Source organism: Falco rusticolus, chromosome 18, assembly GCF_015220075.1.
Source record: "Falco rusticolus isolate bFalRus1 chromosome 18, bFalRus1.pri, whole genome shotgun sequence".
Taxonomy (NCBI): Eukaryota; Metazoa; Chordata; class Aves; order Falconiformes; family Falconidae; genus Falco; species Falco rusticolus.
In genome coordinates, this window is record NC_051204.1 from 3,728,368 (window position 1) to 3,747,599 (window position 19,232).

At 54.5% G+C, this 19,232-nt stretch overlaps 1 long non-coding RNA gene across 1 annotated transcript; it reads left to right on the plus strand.

The window, feature by feature from the left end:
* Positions 1 to 7,425: 7,425 nt before the first annotated feature.
* Positions 7,426 to 8,709, plus strand: LOC119158844. The gene is made up of 2 exons (XR_005107990.1): positions 7,426 to 7,919; positions 8,413 to 8,709. It is a non-coding gene; the product is annotated as an uncharacterized LOC119158844 (long non-coding RNA).
* The last annotated feature ends 10,523 nt before the right edge of the window (positions 8,710 to 19,232 follow it).

Below are 19,232 nucleotides of genomic sequence, written 5' to 3' on the forward strand. Positions count from 1 at the left end.
TGCAGGAGCACGCTGCCCCACCACGGATCCTGACTCTAAAGACCTCGGCTCTCTCTGCTTGATCCGTGTAACTCGGACAGGTAGCGCAACCCCGCAGGTTTCTTTAGTACACCCACAGCTTTGCACATTATTATCAGGGAATCACTCCGTGTGGAAGGAGATGTGAACACACACACACACACACGTTCATATTTGCATCTGTCTCCCAGCAGAACTGGTTGCAGACTCGGGGGGGCTATCACAGCAAAAATCAATACCCGCTGGAGCAAAATCTCACCACCTGAGGTGCACAAATAGAAGCTCACATTTTTAGGGGAGAGTTGACCGATTCCCTCAGAGATAACACATTTCTTCTTCTAAGTTTTGGCCACACCAAGTAGTGAGCAAGAACCTCTACCCCTGCACCAGGGCGGGGAGGGGGAGAAGGAAAAACAACTCTCTCTCTGGATGACTAACACAGCCAGCAGCAATTGCCACTCTGCAGCTCAGCCCTGCTCTTCAACGGGGAGTTGCGCAAGACGCCTTTGAAGAGGTTAACACGTTTGCAGTCGGTTCTCATCTGCCTTGCCAGGGGGCCGCAGGTAGCTGCAACGCTCCTGCTCAAACTCCCTGACCCGACTGCACGGGAGAGGCGCTGAGCATCCCAGAGCTGCGCCCCAACAGATGCAGCTTCCTCCAGGCTTGGGGGGGGGGGGACTGCAGCAGAACTGGCAGGTACCCAGATCCTGACAAGACTCATCAAAATGTCTTTATTGCTAGCGGCTTCTGGTGGGCCTCCACCCCCACCTACAAATGAGCAACCCCTCACGTGCCAGTGCTGCCTGCACAACCTAACAAACAGCCACCAGGAGTGCAGCCAGAGACGTGGGGACTGTTTTGAAGCAGATGGCAAACAACAGAAAAGGTCTCCATGCCATCACGAGCCCTGCGATGCTGCCTCCTCAGCTGGGCATCCTGTTTCGGGCATTACGTGGGCTGCAGCTGCTGGATGTGCGCCCTCCACGCCGGCTCACCCTGCAACTGAGAAGATGGTGGAGCATCATCCCGTAGCACCACAGCTCTCCTGCCACTCGCCGCAGCTGCCCCAGCCCCAGTGCCGCTGCCGCACAAGGGGGCACGATGGTGATGCACTAGTGGGACAGCAGTTCTGCAGAGGAGCTGCCCCTCTTTGGGGACTTCAGGCTCCTGGTATGTGCCCACACCAGAGACCTGCTCCTGAGCAGGGAGCACGTCACGACGCCATCTGAGCCAGCGCACCCCCGGCAGACAGCTCCCCGGTCCACAGCCCACTGGCTGCCACCGCGGTGGCAATGTCCCATGGGGAGGGTCAGTCTCTCTCCCTCGGGTCCCGTTAGGAGCAGCTGAACCCCAGCGTGTCCCAGACGTGTTGCCCATGAGTGACAGCGAAGCACGCGTAGGGGGAGAGGGGCAGCAGCAGCAGCAGAGGGTCCGAGGCACCTCCTGGCTGACCCTGGCCAGCGGCGATCCTTACAGATCCTTACAGCACTCTGGGAAGGAGGGAGGTATCTCCTTGCTGAGCAGTTAACGGTGATCCTCAGCTTGGAAATTCATGCCCTTTATAATCGGCAGTACAAAAAAAAGTCTTTCCCCACCAGGCAGACACGCATCGAGTTTGTCGGTCAGGGCACATGGCCTGAAACACGCTCTGAAATGATGCTTCAGTGAGTAGTAACCAAGATGCAAACACTTCCTTCTCCTTCCTGCAAGGGGAAGCTGCCTGAAAACAACAAATACCGACGATATGCAAAGGCAGGTCACAGAAGGCATGCTCACAACGGCCCCAAGCCCTGCAAAGCCACCACACCCCAGCCAGGCTCCCAGTGACCTACGGTACATCCACGGTCACGGTCCCTTCTGGCTGTGGCCATCAGCACCAGCAACCGGCAGCCAGCGGGACACAAAGCTGTGAGTTCTGAGGAGCAGGGACACCATCTCCTCTGCATCCTTCCCTCCGAGCTGCTCTCCTCCTCTCACCTTCGGTCACCCAGGAGGTGAAAATCCAGGCTTTTCCTTGGAGAAGGCTCCCAGCCAAACCTCTGCTCTCTGGTTAGAGCCTGGTAAATCCCCAAACCAAGGGGCCTTACTAATCTCTTAGCCCTCTGGCTGAGAGATGCTGACACCATGTGGGAAAGGCTCAGCAACGCTCCACCGCAGGCACCACGCTGCACCCACCAAGCCGGGACTTCGGGAAAAACTCGGGAAAACTTCCCCCTGCAATAAAGGTGTGGGTTCCAGCACTATGAACCCAACCATATTCAAGCCCTCTGCGGGCAAGCAGGCTAAAAAGTAGTCATTTTAGTTTGGCTTAATGTAAATATACTGGAAACAATTTTTAAAAGGCTTTGAGTCACTCTCTTTTTAGCTCTGAATCAGACTGCCAGTGCCTTTTCCATGGGATTTCAATAATCCGTTTGGAATGCTGAACTTCATGTTTCTCACCTCTTCCCGTAAAAATGACATCTCCCATGTATCGCCTTCCACTAGCTTCGTACCCAGATCTCCTAGATAATTTTGAAACACATAAATGGCCTTTTTCAGTCACCTCCCACCACTCGGGATCCCTTGGGACACTGCACCGCAGCTGCTGCAGCTCAGCACAATGAGCAGGGTGCGAGCAGAGGGCAACCCCTTCCCAAGCCCAGGAGCTGTGATTTTTTCAGGCAGCTGAAGAAAGCAGCTTTTTTTTTAAAAAAAAGTGAACTTTACAAATATGCATTTTGCCCCACAAGGCCTCATTCGGATTTTTAATCACTCCACAATCTAACCCACGGGGAGCTCAATTGCTGCTGTCACGTGCAGCGCCGGAACCTGCACGTATGCAGCAGCCCCGTGAAAACAGGTTGCTTGAGCGTAACCACAAATTTCTACCCAAAACCCCACAAAAAGCCAAATTCCTTAAGCCCCACGCTGCTGCCGGGTCCCTACAAAACAGTGGACAGCCTTAGCTTCCAAGCTTTTGTAGATGAACCAAGAAAAAAAAACAACCATCATTTCAGCCAAGGCCACACTCGATGACTCAAAGACTTAGTCATTGCGATGCAGGTGAGAACAAACCTTGCAGAGGTGTAAATCTTGCACCGTAGGAAAGCCACAGCTGGCAAGAAGTTAGAACAGAAATTTCCACAGCAGACGGTACCCCTGCTAACTGCTAGAGTCTTTCTGTTTCCCTAAAACCCTATTAACAAGTCACCGGCATTATGTTACACAGCGATTCCTGTATTTGCCAGCAAAAATGCACATGAAAAACCCAGAATTAGGTTCTTTCTCAACATCATGGAGAAACATGCTTATTTCAGCCGCTTATTTCAGGGGGAAGAGGCCAAACCTCTTAGATGCTCTTCCTGTGAAGGCTTCTACGCTCCTCCAGCATGTGTGAGGCATAATTTAACTTTGCTTTTTTTGATTTTAATGGAGGCTAACGCCAGGGCAATTACTGCTTTCAACGCATACTTCAAACCCCTCCACCTGACACGTCTGCAGCGCTCAGCCCCAGAAGACCCCCCGTGCTATGCCCACTCTTCTCATCTGCCGCGGGGCTCCGCCAGCTAAACACGCGGGAGGATGCACGGCAGGGCTCTGCAACACAACCAGCAGCAGAAGCTGCCACCTCCATTTCACCTCCAAACGCACTTATTGCAAACTGAAACCTCCCTGGCTCCATGGGGGTTCACTCCGGTAATGCCTCTTCCCCTTGTTTGCATAGAAAAGTCTTTTCTTTGTGGCTTTCTGCAGAAGTTAAATGAACAAAAACAACAAAGGTTGCTCCACCTAGGCAGATGGCTTTTACCTGAAAGGGATACAGCCCACAGCCCACACTCCACCTACCCAAGCTTTAAAGAAATAAACATACAGTGACATGAAATCTGTTATCAAGGAAAGTTTCCCCACACTTAGAAAAACACTTCAATATTTTGTTCTCCGAGATGCTGCCAACTCACTTCTCCCCCGCAAACCAGAATGTGAGCAAACAGATAAGGCATCAGACACCTGTTTTTGGCCTTAAAGATGTTTCACTAGGCATTTTCCAAAGGCCATTAAAAACCAGGATACATGCAAGAGGTGAGAAAGAAAAGCTATTTACTAAAAAATGCCCAAGCAGACCCCCCAAAATGAGTGATGCAATGATAAATGGAATGACAGCTTGTTTGTGCCCCAGGCCGGGCTATGGCAGGACAGAGCAGCGTTGTCCTTCGAGGTTCCGCTAGCTCTGCCCGTAGCGCAGCCCAAGTCACGTCTGGAGCATGAGTCCCACCGCCGCTCAGGAAATGGGGATTTTATCACTGGCATCAGTCAAGCAGCCAGGAGCGGGCGCAGGCACTGCAAGGTAAGCTGGTGAGACAACGGGACGTCGGTGGGATGGCGGCAGGGATAGCGTGACCCCATTTGTCCCACTCTGCTCTTCTTCCAGCTGCAGAGAGACGCCAGCCTGCTCCCACAGCTTTCATTTCATCAATCCCTACACGATCCCTGACGCTGCCAGCAATGCAGTGATGGTGAAGGGCTTCAGTAGGAGGTCATCCCATCTCCCCCCTGCCACATACCCATTTTCTGGAGTCTCCTCTCCCGGGTGAAGCACTCTCCACTGCTGTGGTGCTTCTGGGCAACGCGCATCCATCAGCTTTCCCTGCAAAATAAACATTGAAAAGCATTGGTTCCAGGTTTGCCAGGCTCTAGAGGGACAGCAGCACCAAGCCAAGCTGCACAGGGAATAAGAAAACTCCTCCGCACCAACGCAGCATAAGAAGAGGGATGCGCTATCGCAGCACTGGGTGCATGGGGTGCATCCTTCCACCCAACATGCTGCCGGCTTCTGCCACCCAGCCCTCCCTGGCACCAGCTTTCCAGGCACTTTGGGGCTTTCCTGAGCTTTCCTGCTCCATGCTCTGCTCCCACCCTCGGGGCTCGCCCTCCCAAGTGCAGTGTTGGCTCAGCACGGCTTTGTGAACCAATTCATCCCCGTTTCAGCAAGTCCTGATCCATCCTGCATCGCAGGCTCTGAAGAAGCAGCAGCCCGAATGCCTCAGCATGGAGAAGCTCGGGGTCTGGTTCCCTTCCCAGCTTCCTTACACATTCCCTGCGTGATCCCAGACCAGACACTGAGGAACAGCAGGTCTCAATTCCCAAGCTATAAAATGAGACCATTAACACTTAATTCCTCTCATCCATTGTCTGCCCAGATTGTAAACTCAGTAGGAAAAACTGTGTTTGTAAAGCCTCTAGCATGACAGAGCCTCCAGGCGTAAATGAAATATAAAATAATAAAAATAATTGAAAATCCCCAGCAGGCAGTTGTAGAAGGAGCGGAATAGAAGAGAAACATATGCCTGCCTTTTAATGACAAAAATAAACACCCTCCAGGCAGCGGGGAGACCGCCGAGCTCCGCGGTGCAAGGGTGCTCATTGCTGTTCTGGGAAGGACTTGCAACACCGCCGCGCGGGACACCATGGCGAGCAGCGCCAGGCGGGTGGGCATCCTGTCACCACCAGCAGCAGCATCCTCCCACCGCAGCCTCAGCGCCCGATGCTTACCGGGCCTGGCACAGCCCGTGCGAGGGACGCCAGCACTGCCAGCCCCACGTGCTTCACCCCCGGCTCCGTGCCCGACACCGGCCCCGCCAGCCTGCACCGCTCCTTCCACGAGAAGCTGTTGATGGATTCCACTTCATCCAAGCCACCAACCCATGCCCAACCCTTCCCATTTCCAAGGCTGGAAATCCCGCCGGAGGCAGCGAAGCCAGCCAGGAGCGCTCTGCAGGCAGCGTGAGCACGGGGGAGAGCGTGCAAGGAGGGACCGCGTGGCTGGGCGAGCAGGGATGTGAACCAGCCATGCAGCAGCGTGCCAGGGGGCTGCAGAACTGCCACCCCAGGAGGGAGCGCCCACCCCAGCCCGCCCTGCACAGCCAGTGCTGGGAAGCGCTACCAGGGCTGCGTTTCAGGGAGGACCATGCGTGGAGTGCTGCTGCTGCTGCTGCTGCTGCTGCTGCTGCCGCTGCTGCTGCTGCGGCTCATACCCCAGCCCTGGTCCCTGCACACCAGTGGATGGCAAAGGCTGGTGCAGCCAACACAGGGCGTGGGTTGGGGAAGGGGACACTCCCCTGCGCTCGCCACAGCCACAGACATGCCCCTCACACGCCACAAGTGTGCTGCACACGCAGGCCCACGTGCAGCGTCCGCTCACGCAATCACATGCTTGCACACACCTTCCCCTGTGCACACCACAGGAGGCACACACGGTCCTGTGCACCACTCCTTGCACACGCAGACACGTGCAATCACATACACACATGAGCAATCACACATGGGCTCGCATGCACAGATGTGTGATCACGTACTCACATGTGCAATCAAGCATGGGCACACGTGCAATCACGTGCCCCCCCATGTGCATGCACTTGTGCATTCCCATGGACCACATTTAACACTCACACACAATGCTTGTGTGCACACACGCCCTCACACATGGGCACAATCACGCGTGCACACCCAGGTGCGATATCACCTGCATGCACCTACACACCCTGGGCACACCCAGGCACACCCAATGCACACCCTGGGCACACTCGATGTACACCCTATGCACACCCAATGCACACCCGATGCACACCCTATGGACACTCGGTGCACACCCTGAGCACACCCGATACACACCCGATGCACACCCTGGGCACACCCGATGCACACCCTATGCACACCCTGGGCACACCTGATGTACACACAATGCACATCCTATGGACACTCAATGCACACCCTGGGCACACCCAATGCACGCCCTGGGCACACCTGATGCACACCCTGGGCACACCCTGGGCACACTCGATGCACACCCTGGGCACACCCGATGCACACCTGATGCACACCCTGTGCACACCCAAAGCACACCCGATGCACACCCTGTGCACACCCGATGCACACCCTGGGCACACTCGATGCACACCCTATGGACACCCGGTGCACACCTGATGCACACCCTGGGCACACCCGATGCACACCCTGCACACTCCCGGGCACGCACAATCACCCACACGTACAACCCCGCGCGCGCCCCGCGCCCCGCGCAGGCGCCCTCGCGCCCCCCGCACCTGCCTCGTGGCGCCCCCTGGCGGCCCCGGGTGGGACGCGACTCCCGCCGCGCCCCCCCCCGCGCGCCCGCCGCAATGGGGCGGGCAGGCTCCACGTGACTGGGCCTGACCACTCCGGCTCCGCGGGGGGGGGGGCGGACAGCGGGAGCGCCGCGCCATCTGTGCACCATCGGAGCGGGGCGGGGGGCCCCGCCACCCCCGCGGCTTGGAGCGGCCCGGAGGGAGGGGGGGGGAGCGGCTGAGGAGAAATGGCGGGAACGGGGCGGCGGGTGTGCGGGGCCTGGTGGGGTGGATGTCCCCGGCGCTGCGGGCAGGGCCCGGTCACCCCTTGCCATGGCGGCCTCGGGGGCAGCGCCGCAGCCGGTGGGCACCAGGGCCGCGGGGGGGTCATGGAGACCCCTCACTGCCCGGGGCCTCGGGGCTGCCCTTCCCCAGCGGGGCGGTGGGCCTTGGGCCGGGCCCCAGAGGCACAAACAGCGCTGCCCTCGCAGCCTGGGTTGTGAAATGGCACAGCAAACAGCACAGTCGCAAGGGGAGGGAACTACAAAAATGCTTCAAAAGGAGCATTTTAAAGGAAAATGGGAGTGGCGGGGCACACGGGGCACCTGCCCATCCAGGCTGAAGTGGTGAGGGCTGTGCTCCTCCGAGCCTATCTCCTGTGTGGGCTGGATAACACCGTATTGGATTTGTTGTAATGTAATTATTTGTGTATCGGGTCACAGGGATCAATGCTTAGTGAGCAGTGCTGCCAAGTCAGATCTCATCTAGGAGGTCCTTATCCCTGAGGAAACACAGGGGAGCATGTGTCAGACAAACACGGTGAGCTGGTGTGTTGGGCGGCGCTGAGCTGGGTGCCGAGGGGGGCATCAGCCTGGGGGCTCACACCAGCCAGGGGGCTCACACCTGGTTACTTGTTACACCGAGGTTACTCATGCTGCCATTGCCCCCGTGGTGCGATAGGTGCTGTGCATTCGGAGCAGGGCACGGCACAGAGCAAAGCTCTAAAAAAATGGGGAAAAACGTTGCCATCCTACAACTACTGCGTGCTGCTCTCCTGGCTCAACCTAGAAAGAATCTGAAAGAGAAGAAAATGCTTTAAAAATCAGGCTATTCCCATTCCTAAATGGGTACTGGCAAAGGGCGCTTCCCAGAGCAGTTTATGCCGCGGAGCAGAGCTGGCTGGCAGCCTGCTCCTGTGCTGGGCAACACGGGGGGAGCGCTGTGAGAAAGCACCAGCATCTCCACCTGGCTGGGGTGGGCTAGCTGCCTGTTCATTAACCACGTTGTTCATTATCCGTGTATTAAACACCAGGGGGGAATTACCTTGCGATTCCCGATGGCCGTGCCCCGCGCTGGGGCTGCTGTGAGCCGCTGCCACTGGAGGGCAACAGGAGACCACCGGATTTCTCGCACCCCCGAACGTGCGGTAGACCTAAAATGAGCACAAAGGGTAAATGAAATCAATCCGCTGTTGCAGAATCGGTCTGCTGGGAAGCAGAGCCCCGCAGAAAGATGAGGGAGCTGCAGCATGCCGGGGAGATCAAGCCCTAATTAGCTTTTTATGTGTTTTCTCCCCTGTATTATTTCCCAAAAAAGTTTCTAAATCTTTCTCCGAGCTTTGTGTCGTGTTATTCTGGGTTAGGTGGAACAGCATGGTGCTCTTCATTATTTTTTTAAAGGGTCTAAAAGCTCAGTTTGATGCTTGAATGTCCTCATGCCTCCCAAACGGACGCTGTTACAACCTCCCCTCTTGCTGCTGCTGTAGGGTGTCAGATAATGCCCAAGAAATCCAGAAACAACACATTCTTGGCAACGCTCGGCGTCTTCTCTTATAAACACAGACTTGCGCCATATAAATCTGGCTCCCTGCGTCCTGTCAGTGGCCAATGAGGCATGATTTCCATTTCTGCAAACTGTGAACAACGCGGTGGGAAAGCCCAGCTAGGAAACAAGGTGGGAGAGCCGTGCTTTACATTTCTCGGGGACCTTTTGAGGATCTCGAGGCCCTTTGGAAATGAGAGCCAAGCTCTAAGTGTGTGTTACAGAGGGAGAGAAATAAGTCTGAGGTGATGCTTGGGAGCATGAGCAGAACCTGGAGCTGGGCATGTATTTCCAACGTCATGAGCTCATCCTCATGTCTGCTTTGCTGGCACAGGACTGCAGCATGGAACTGTGGCACTTGAATTAACAGAGAAGGACGCAGTAATGCAGTACTTCTGGTATTAAAATGAATCAATAAATAGACCATGACCTGCATGGAGTGCACTAGGGCTCTGTAGTCTGGAGCCGTTCGTTTCTTGGCCGAGATCTAGGAGCTGATCCTTTCCTCGTGCTGCGGCTGGTGAGCTGTAGCACCATGGCTTACCCACAGTTAGGGGCAGGAGGGAGAGGGAGAACACAGGCAAGCAAGTGCTAATTCACAAACGTGCAGGGAAACAAACAAAACCATCTTGTTCTTGTAAACGCAGAGCATTTGGGGGTTTGTTCTGTTTTCCCATGACACGTTTTTGTCAGTGTCGTGAGACAAGCGCTGAAAATTCCTTGGGGCAAAATAAAAAGTAAAGAGGCCTGCATGTCATGCCTGACGCATAGGTCAGCCCTGTCCCTGCTGCCAGGAGCCATCTCCAGCAGGGCGTCTCACCAAAGAGCTCCGAGTGGAAGGTGCCAGTGTTATCTGGCAGAATCGGGACTGGCGAGGCAGAACACGAGCTACCCAAAGTCCTCCAGAGCGGTGCCACTGACACATGCTGACATTTCCCATCCCGCCTGCCTCGGTGGTCATGCCTGGAGTTGCAAATCTTCCTCCGTTACAATTTGCTGAAGCTGTGACCCCAAGGGATGTCTCAGAGTGACAGCCAGAACAACCGTGGAAGTGTTAGTGATCCGTTCGCTGCGTTTTCTCTCTTCAGGACAGCTTGTCTGCTTCCCAGGAGAATCGCCACAGCTCCATTAGAGTCCATTAGCAGCTTCCTTTAGCCTTGAAGTGAATTTAGCACTGGTGAAAGGTGTTGGCGTGGCAATCCCGCAGGCTGGAGCCTGCTCCCAGCACAGCTCCGGTGTGGAGAGGAGCCAGGCGCACACGGAGCAGCCGAACCTGCCCTGTCTGCCGACAGCCATGTCTCACTGCAGGAAGGAACCACGGGGGCCTCTTCTTCCTTTTCCTGCAGACTTGGACAATAGCAGAGGCAAGAACTTGAAAGGGAAGGCGCCCCACATCAAAACGAAGAGTTGTTTAATAAAGTGGTGTCTGATGGGCATTTGCTTCCCCTGCAGAGGGGATTTCAGGGGCACTAGTGCTTTGCTGTGAGCTGTCTATGCCATCAGGTTATTACTGCCATGGCCTGGCCATCCCCGCTGGAGAGCCCTTTGCATCCCTGAGCCAAGGGCAAAGCCTGAAAAAAAAAACCCTATTGCAGGACCACATGGGACAGGAATGGACAGGACTCGTATTGAGGGTTTTGGCTAGGACAAAGAGATGTCTCTTTCGCTGAGAAATGGCCCGGCCTGGAGCCCGCAGAGGGACCACGCACGGGCAGAGAGCGGCATGTGCCTTTCCAGTCCAGGAGCTCGGCAGCCTCGGCAGCAGTTGGACAAGGGCACTGCAGGCCGGGGCTGAGGCATGGAGAAAGCACGCAGAGCATTTGGCCCTGCTATACCCTGCACTGCAGATGTGAACAGCCTTCCATAAATATCAAAATGCTTGACAAGTGTCAGCAGCTGTGAGTCAGCCCTTTGCAATGCTCCCAATCAAACCATGGTTTCATTGTCTTTGGGTCCCCTGGAATGTGAGCCACACAGAAACCCACCCTGGCAGTCCGGATGCTTCCCTGGTCTGCAAACAAAGGCAAAGCAAGCACTTTGTGAAGTCCCAGTGCAATGATGCATGCCCCAGACTACACAGCATCCGAGGGAAGATGCCACTTTCCAGGTAGCACTTTGCGCATGGCCCGTGAGTGGCTCAATGTGGAAAACAGATCCCGAGAGCTCATCCCAACTCTTTTACCATGGGAGATCTGGGAACAGCTGCTGAGAAAGTGCTTGATCCTCAGTCCCTCAAAGGCTGCTACAGATTTCAGTGGATTTTAGCCATTGTAAGATGGAAATATGCATGTGCCTATCCACACATAGCTGCAGAGAGGTAGCTGCATGCCCTCAGCACTGCCCTATCCCACTCACAGCTCCTGGCAGCCCTCCAGCACCGAATGATTCTCACCTTTCTCACCATCCTTGCCCACTTTATGCCAGTAAACTCACAATAATCAGCCTATTCTTCCCTAGCCCGCTGCTGCTGCTGCACCCATCTGGAGGCCCTCAAATACACCTTGGCTCAACCTTTCCTCTTCCTGTGCCGTCCCTTCTTTCATTCCTACTCACTCCTGCTATTATCAATAAGAGCTGTAATTAACACTGCTGGCTGTGCCCAGAATCCTCTCCCTCCCCTCATTGCAGTAGGGTTTACGGGTTTTTCCGTTGAATAAATATGGGTGCAACTCACCTGAATTGCCAATCCCTATCAGTTGGTGGCTTGGGGCATTGCAGCATGAGCAAACAATGATGATTATGGAGAGGAAAAGCAAGTGTGGAAAGCAATTGTTCTCATTGACTTCACCTTGATAAGAAAGACGCCAACTCCAAGACAAAAACCGTTTCTTGCCTTAGGGTTGCAGGAATCTAATTCCTGGAAAAGGAAAAATTGGTGGTGGTAAAGTGTAGCTGTGAGGTGGGAAGGATAGTCCACTGGTCAGGCCGAGTGGGAAGAGCTGGATTCCATTCTCTTTTCTTCTTCCACCCGCCATGAAACCTCAGACAAATCTCCTATCCTGGAGAAGAAAACTTTTCCATGATCAGTTGAAAGCTGTCAACAGCTGTGGCTCAGAGGTTAATGTCTCTCCTCTTGTAGTGCTGTCAGTGTGTGCAGAAATGCTTCTGCTGAGAGGTCACTGGAGCGCAAACAAGCGTGCGCATAGACAGGTGTGATGCCTTCATCTCAGCTCCACGGACCATCTGCAGGCTTTGCGCACAGCACACCCGTGCCACGGGCCTGGCTGCCACCTGGATTTAAGGGCCATCACACTGGATTTCTTTACAGCGTCAACCGCCCAACTAATCATCTTTCAAAAATCTTGCATTTGACTATAACCCATGGCGCGTGAGCTGCTGACTCTGAGCCCAACCAAACTGACCGCAGGACTTCACCCTGTGCGCGTGCAAGGGATCCTTCACGGCTGGCCACGTTGGGGGTTCTCCAGTGGCTTGTGCTCACAGCTTCTGCGCCACCCAGCTCGGTGGCTCACAGGTGGGTTATCTGCAGGTCTGGCAGAGGGCAGAGCGGTGTGCGCCACATGCCATGGCAGGTAACGGCTACTGCAGGTACTTGAGAGGGTCATGATGCAGGGCAGTGCCTAAATGCCAAGAAGCTTCTGCAAGCAGTCAGGGTGCATGGGTGAGAGAAGCTCTGTGGGGTCTCTCCCAGAGTGACTCACTTTCAAACTGAAAAGTATCCTTTAAACAGCCAGGGATTTTGCACTGATGGGGAAACAAACCCTGCTCTGCAGAGGAGAAGCCTCTGTATCTTTGGGCACACATAAACACAAACACCTCCGGGATTTCTCCTCTGAGAGAGCCCCTGCCTGCTGAGAAGCTCTGCAGCCTTCCCCCAGCACTGCAGCTCCTGGGGGGCTAACCAGCAGCCAGCTGAGACTTTCAACCAGCTTATGTTTTTAATGATGAAACGGCTTCCAGCTTACTGAGGCAGGATGAGTCCTGCTGCTGGGTAGCTCAGCCTGGGGGTGACCAGGACAGTCTCCTCTGAAAACCCCTGGGATTTAGCAGATAGTTACTGGAATGGCTCCAACCGTGGGGGTTTTTCAGGCAGCATCTCCACAGCCCTGTGTCTCTGATCACGTACAGAAGGATGGTGGAAGCGCCTGCTGAACCATGGCTAGCGTGTGCCTTGGAGGTGTCCATTCATGTTCTGGCTCCGGCTGGCTGGGAGCAAAGCCTGAGGCAGGGCATGGGGACTAGTGGATAGAGAAACAGACTCCCAGAGACTCGCTGTAGCAGCAAGAGACGAGGGAGTGTCGCTGCTCCTCTGGAAACACCATGTGGTAGTTCCACACCTGGAGTGGAAGGTCTCTTGTTAGCCCATGCTCACGTGCCTTTGCACCATGCTGTCCTTGTTGAGTTAATGTGGGGTGTCTGGCACGGGCACTGGGAAGATCCTCTGGTACCTGAGAGCCCCAGCTTGCAGAACGCCCTCAAACAACCCAGCTGAGGGTCCCCCAGGACTCTGCTGGCAGGGATTGCCTCCAGGGCCAACACAAATCTGTGATGACTAGCTGCAAGGGGATGGCGTCGCTTGGCACAGACTAAAATACACCTCTGGTGGAGAGCCAGGTGGCTCCATGATTCATTGTGTCTTACATCAATGTGGGATTGTTCACACATTGTATCCGGGGCGGATCCTGGAGGCATCTTTCTAAGGAAGGTTTTGGACCGTGATGTCTCAGCTTCTGCCAGATGGGTGCTACCACGTGGCACAACCCGCACGCTGCCTGCTCCTGCCCTCCTGCAGCATCACACACCACAGCAATATGAAGGCATTTATTCCCCATACAAGGTTTCCTCACTGGAAATGATCAGTTAAAAGCTGCCTCAGGAAAAGGGTTAAGAAAAGAAGAATCCAGTCTCAACTCTTTGCAATTTTGAGAGCAAAATGCAAGCTGCAGATGCAGGCTGCAGAGAGCTGTCCTGTGCTCTTTTGCTGCCTTTAATGTCCCCAGCCTCTGAGAGGGCACCCCAGAGAAATCAAAGATGCATCCTGGGTGACAGTGGCTCGGGAGACTCTTTGTTATGTGCTGAGAAACACCTGTACAACATCCTCAGTACCCTTTGGGGCAGGGAGCCTCTAGATACCCGTCTTCTTTTGGGCTTGTCCATAGCTCATTGGCACATGGTAAACTACCAGTCTCACACAGCGCTGCCCCAAAAGGGTTTTTCTCAGTGCTCCACCTCCACAGCGAGGTAATTCCTTCAGGGAGGCTGTAGGAACCGCCTGGTGCTGCCACCTCAGCTTTGCCCGTGCAGGGGAGCAGCAGGACCTCATCCTATTGCATTGACGTCAGTGGTTTTCCCCTCGCTGGCTGCTGAAGCCCTCGCACCACCCGGCATGTGCAGACAGATACATGGAGCTCTGCTGCAACCCAACCCACGCTGCTGGCACGCTCCGGGCCGCAGCGGTTGCTTTTCGATTCCCTCTTGCACAGACACATCTGTCGGCTCGGGGCACCCCGCTCAGCCCCCACCGCAGAGCTGCAGCCGTGCGTGCGGGACGGAGGGAGCTGGTCCTTTCCCTCACCCGGCTCGTGGCTGTCTCTGACTCTCACCGATGCTCCCGGGCATGGTGTGGCTTCCACTGAGGCTTGCCCTTTCGGTCTATGAAAATCTGAACTGTAAAGTCTAGAAAACAAAAGGTCCTTTTTCAGTAAGAGGAGGCTGATTAACATTCCCTCAGGGAACCAAAGGGACTCGTCACTGTTCTGAGTAAATGTGTTTTGTTGTTCCAAGGAAAAGTCTGACTCACCTGGCGGAGGCTTCGGAAGCGGTGAGGTCTCTGCAGCACGCACGTGGCCGTTGAGACGAGCCCTGCAGTACCAGGGTGTAGCGGAGGTGTGAAGGGCTGCCTCCTGCCCCGGGGTACCCAGCATCAGCCTGTCCCCTAGTCCCCTCAGCTGCATGTTGTTCAGTGCTTCAGGCTCAGTGCTGCCAAACAGCGCTAGACGCTGTGCCTGCATGCTCTCACACCAAAAGAAGGGGCTGGTTTGGATCGGGGTGTCTCTGGGGGTGTTTGGAGGTGGCAGCAGGACCAAATTCCAGACCTCGGTGGGTACTTGTGCTCCTCTCCCCTGCCCTGCGCTGCTTGCCAGGCTGGCCGGGCTCCAGTTAAGTACCGAGCAGGTCAGGCATCCCTCAGAGGTTTCCCTGGGAGCTGCCTGGACTTGCTCCGTTTGTAACAGTTGTGCCATCAATCCTGGGAAGGTCATAGCCCTCTGTGGCTTTTTCAGGTAGGTATTTCAGCACTTACCATGTCGTCTTCATTTTTGGAAGCCCCAGAGGAGGGAGGAAGGCTGGAAGGGGGGGAGGAAGAGGATGGAGGAAGACAGCAGCCGTCTGCCTCCTGCCCAGATTCACAGCTCTGTCGACTTCCCATGTCAGTTCTGATGTGTTGGGCATGGTGCCACTTCACTTCTCGTGTGTCAGACTCCTGCAGGGCTTTCTGGAGCCGGTGGTGAGGGGGAGGTGGTCTCGCTGGGTAACACAGGACACAGGGCAGAGCATTCCCAAAGGACAGTTGGGCAAAGCAGCTGCTTGGGCCAGCTCACAAATTTTATTTGTTCTTTTTTAGCTGACAAATTGATACTTTGTCTTTTATGAGCGCACCCTGGGTAGGGCCATGCCCAGAGAAATCTGCTCTGCGCAGACAGGTCCATTTTAGTTAAGAGACAAGGGAGCTACCAGAGTGGTGGTCACAGAGGATTCCGCGCTGTTGCTGCCCAGGGGTGTTCCCAGGGTGAAGAAGGACCTGGGGAACAGTCCCTTGTTCCATCCTGCATGGCCTGAACGCTCCAGCCGCCTCACCCCCTGCCCCAGCCTGCAGCCCTCGGAGCCACTGGGGCTTCCCTCCAGTTACACACGAAACAAATCGTTGGTTCTAAGCAGCAGAGGTGACAGAGATTTTCAACTTTTTCTCCTCATTTGCGCAAGTGCATTCCAGGGAAGCACTCCTGAGTGTTATTCATAATCAATATTTGTTCCTCTGAAAATGCTCATTTATGTTGGGTCAGCTCACTGATACCTGGGTGTTTATTTTGCTCAGATTCCAGACACAAGTAAACATGCATTTACAAAACCTACACGATCTTGACTGCATGGTTATCTGCCTCTCTTGTTCTTGAAATAATTTTTCATTCTTTATTTTTGCAGGCTGCTTCTGCTGGGAAGGTCGAGCTGCTCTGCAAAGCCCCTGCACATCTTGCTGTTACTGGCACAGCTCCGTTTGCTGGTGATTGTGCTGAGCTGCGCAGAGCCCAGGAGGAAGACTTTCCTCCAGCCACTCCTATGGCCACTTCAGTTTTCCTCAGCCAGCTCCAGCTCCCAGCTGTGACCAGAGCATAATCCTCCAGCCAGTCTCCCACTCCTCCTGATTTCCCTCTGCTTTCTCCTGAAAACAAAAAAGGGGCATTTACAGCCTGCTAAGCACCTCTTCCACCCCTTCCAGCCCTTCCACCTCGGAGAAGCTGCATTACCATGGTCTAACCCACCTGCACGACTGTGTAACTATTTACAGAGTCTAGGGATATGTTGTTTGCTAATCGTGTTTGGGGCCTTCAGGGTGGGGAAATCCAGGATGACGCAGAGGCTTGTTTGTGGTGGGATTTTTCACTTCACTGTCAGCACACCCGCACAGTTGACTGGCGTGTGCTTCTCACAGGCCTTGCTGCTTAAATACAAAACATCCTCAGTAAATTCAGCTTAGCCCAGGTTGTAACTGGGGTCACAGAGCCCTAACGCAAGCAGATTTTCACACCTGTGCAACACAGGGGGTGGTTAGTGATCCATCGGGGCAGGGCAAAATACCCTGCTGCGTTGACAAGCCCTCTGTGCACCTCATTAATTTTTTTCTGTTAATCTTCCGCGCACACGGAGAGCACAAAGTAAACGTAATGGCTTGGCAAAAGAGCCACTGAACAGCTTGGCTTCACTGCAAAACCAGCAAAGTCAAAGCCAAAGGAAAATGGTGGGGTTTTTTCTGAGGGGTCTTGCAATATCTCCATGCTCGTGTTGGCTTCGGCATTCGGGGAGGAATTTGACAGGACTGCAACAAACAAGCCTTTTTCTATAGCAACTGGCCCCTCCAGGACATCTCCGAGTGCCTTACACAATGCAAATGGAAAAGCACTGACTCGTGAATGTACTGCAGATTGAAAGCAACATTAAAAAAGCAACGCAGGATTTCAATTTGGCTTTATAAGTGCCAATAGCAGTAACAATCCAATACCCACTGAAAAAAAATTGCATCACTCTGGGACACAGAGGCCTCCTCAAGCCTGGGGCAAACGGGCCAGGATGTTAAAACACACCAAAGAGTTTTCCATCTATTTATGCATTGCTGAGCAAGTTAATGTGAGCGAAAGGTGTCAGTGCAATGGAAGCACCTTCTTTTGCGGACGCCAGCCCAGCGCCACAGCCAGGTTTGAGCTGATCTGATCACCACCTTCTTGCGCGTGAGGCATGAACCAGCTGCTGCTGCCTGGAGCTGGGGCAGTGGGGTGGGGTGGTCCAGCCGGGGTCGCTCCTGGATGTGCATGCCCACGTGCTGTTTTTCCAAAGGAGATGATTAGCCCTGAACAACACATTTTATCCTAACGACACAGGGTCATTAGGATGACACAGGGTTGAGCTTACCAGGGTTGCAAACCCCACAGAAGAACATCGTCAAAGCCCAGATGTGCTCTGAGTGCAGGCCACAAACAACAAGACCAAAGCACAGAGGCACCTTGTGCTGCTGCCAAAACCCCCCAAAAGCCCTGGTGCTTTCCCTTCCGACACTGCCTGTAGCTGCTGCAAACGGCGCAGTCCTCTGTACCTGCCCAAGCACCCTGTGGGAGAGAAGATGCTCAGCTCGAGGGACCTAACACAGATCGTGGTTCCCCAACGTTACCCCCCGTCTGCTCCCTCCAGCCGGAGGCTCGCGGTGGTGATGCGTGTGCAGTCACAGCGATGCTGAATGTCCTCCAAGTTATAAATGCTGTCTGTCAAGGACCTCGTCAAAGGTGAATTTTACCAGCCAGGAAAAAGGAGAGCGGCCGGGCGATCCCTCCCCACTGCAATCTTGCAGCCGTTACAGAAGTGAAGAGGCTTTTTTGTTTACCCAGGGAAGTAAGGAAAGGAAAAAACAACCACTGATAAGTAAAACGTTGGAAAGATTGTAAAGTGAGATCAAGGAATTTAAAGGAAGGGAATTTATATGGTGTATTTCCTGATAAAATCGGACATTTCAAAGCATCCCTTAGCGGTGTGGCAATGTTGCGGTAACCCGAAAGCATTTATGGGCAGCAGAATAGGCAGTTCCCTTGAAAAAGGGTATTTCAGACACATGATTTTAAAGGCTGCTCCGTGGCTCTGTGCCCATTGAAACGGGAAGAAACCCTCAAGCCAAAACGTCCAGCAATACAAAAAGACGTTTGGGGATTATTTATTATCATCCGTTCCCAATGCGGGAACACTAAATGCAGTAGTCAGGCCTGGCTGCTCTGGGCTGGACACTCTGCACACACAAGTTAGAGATACATTTTAATCTGCTCCCTGTAATGCACCAGTCAGGTAATTGTGCCGAGGGTGTGGGCAGACCTGGGTCTTTTTTTAGATCAGGTCAGAGCAGGCTCAGAAGTCTACAGCCGCCCTTTAGCCAGACGGAATGGGATATCATTTCTTTCCCTTTACACCTAATTGGACCAAATTCACTCGTTAATGCAGCACCTGTGCCACCGAGGCAGTGACAAAGTGCCAGGTGTAACCTCTTTAAAGGGCTCTTCCCTTGAACAGATCCACCTGTGGTGCCCTCTGCACCAGGGAGCAACAGGCACCTCCCGAGAGTAGCAGACAGGATTGCAATGCTCCAGCTAGAGAGGGGTGAGTTGTGCGCTTTGTATTCCCTCTTCGTTTATTTTCGCAGCCTACAGCCCAACGTCGGGCGAGACTGAAGCACAGTCCCCCCTGTCTGTTCTCCCTCCATGTGCTCGTGGCGACTGCTGAGCCGCGTGGGATTGCAGGGGCAGAGCACCATCCTGACCCTTGGCACTCGGAGCATCGGATCCTCAGCTGCCCCAAGCGGATCCACCTTGCTCAGCACCAGCTCAAAGTGCCCCTCCTGAGCAGCTCTCTGCCTTCAGCCGCCGGGTGCCAGCAGGGTTTGGAGGCAGGCTGGCTTCTTGCCAGCTCAGCGCTACTCCGGGTTGTAATCCCAGTGTCTGGGTCTTCCCTCTTGCATCACACCTGGCCTGAGCAGGGCTGCACCCTGCGCACAGAGGGGCGGCGAGCAAAGCTCAGCCCAGGTGGGAGGGACTGCGCTCC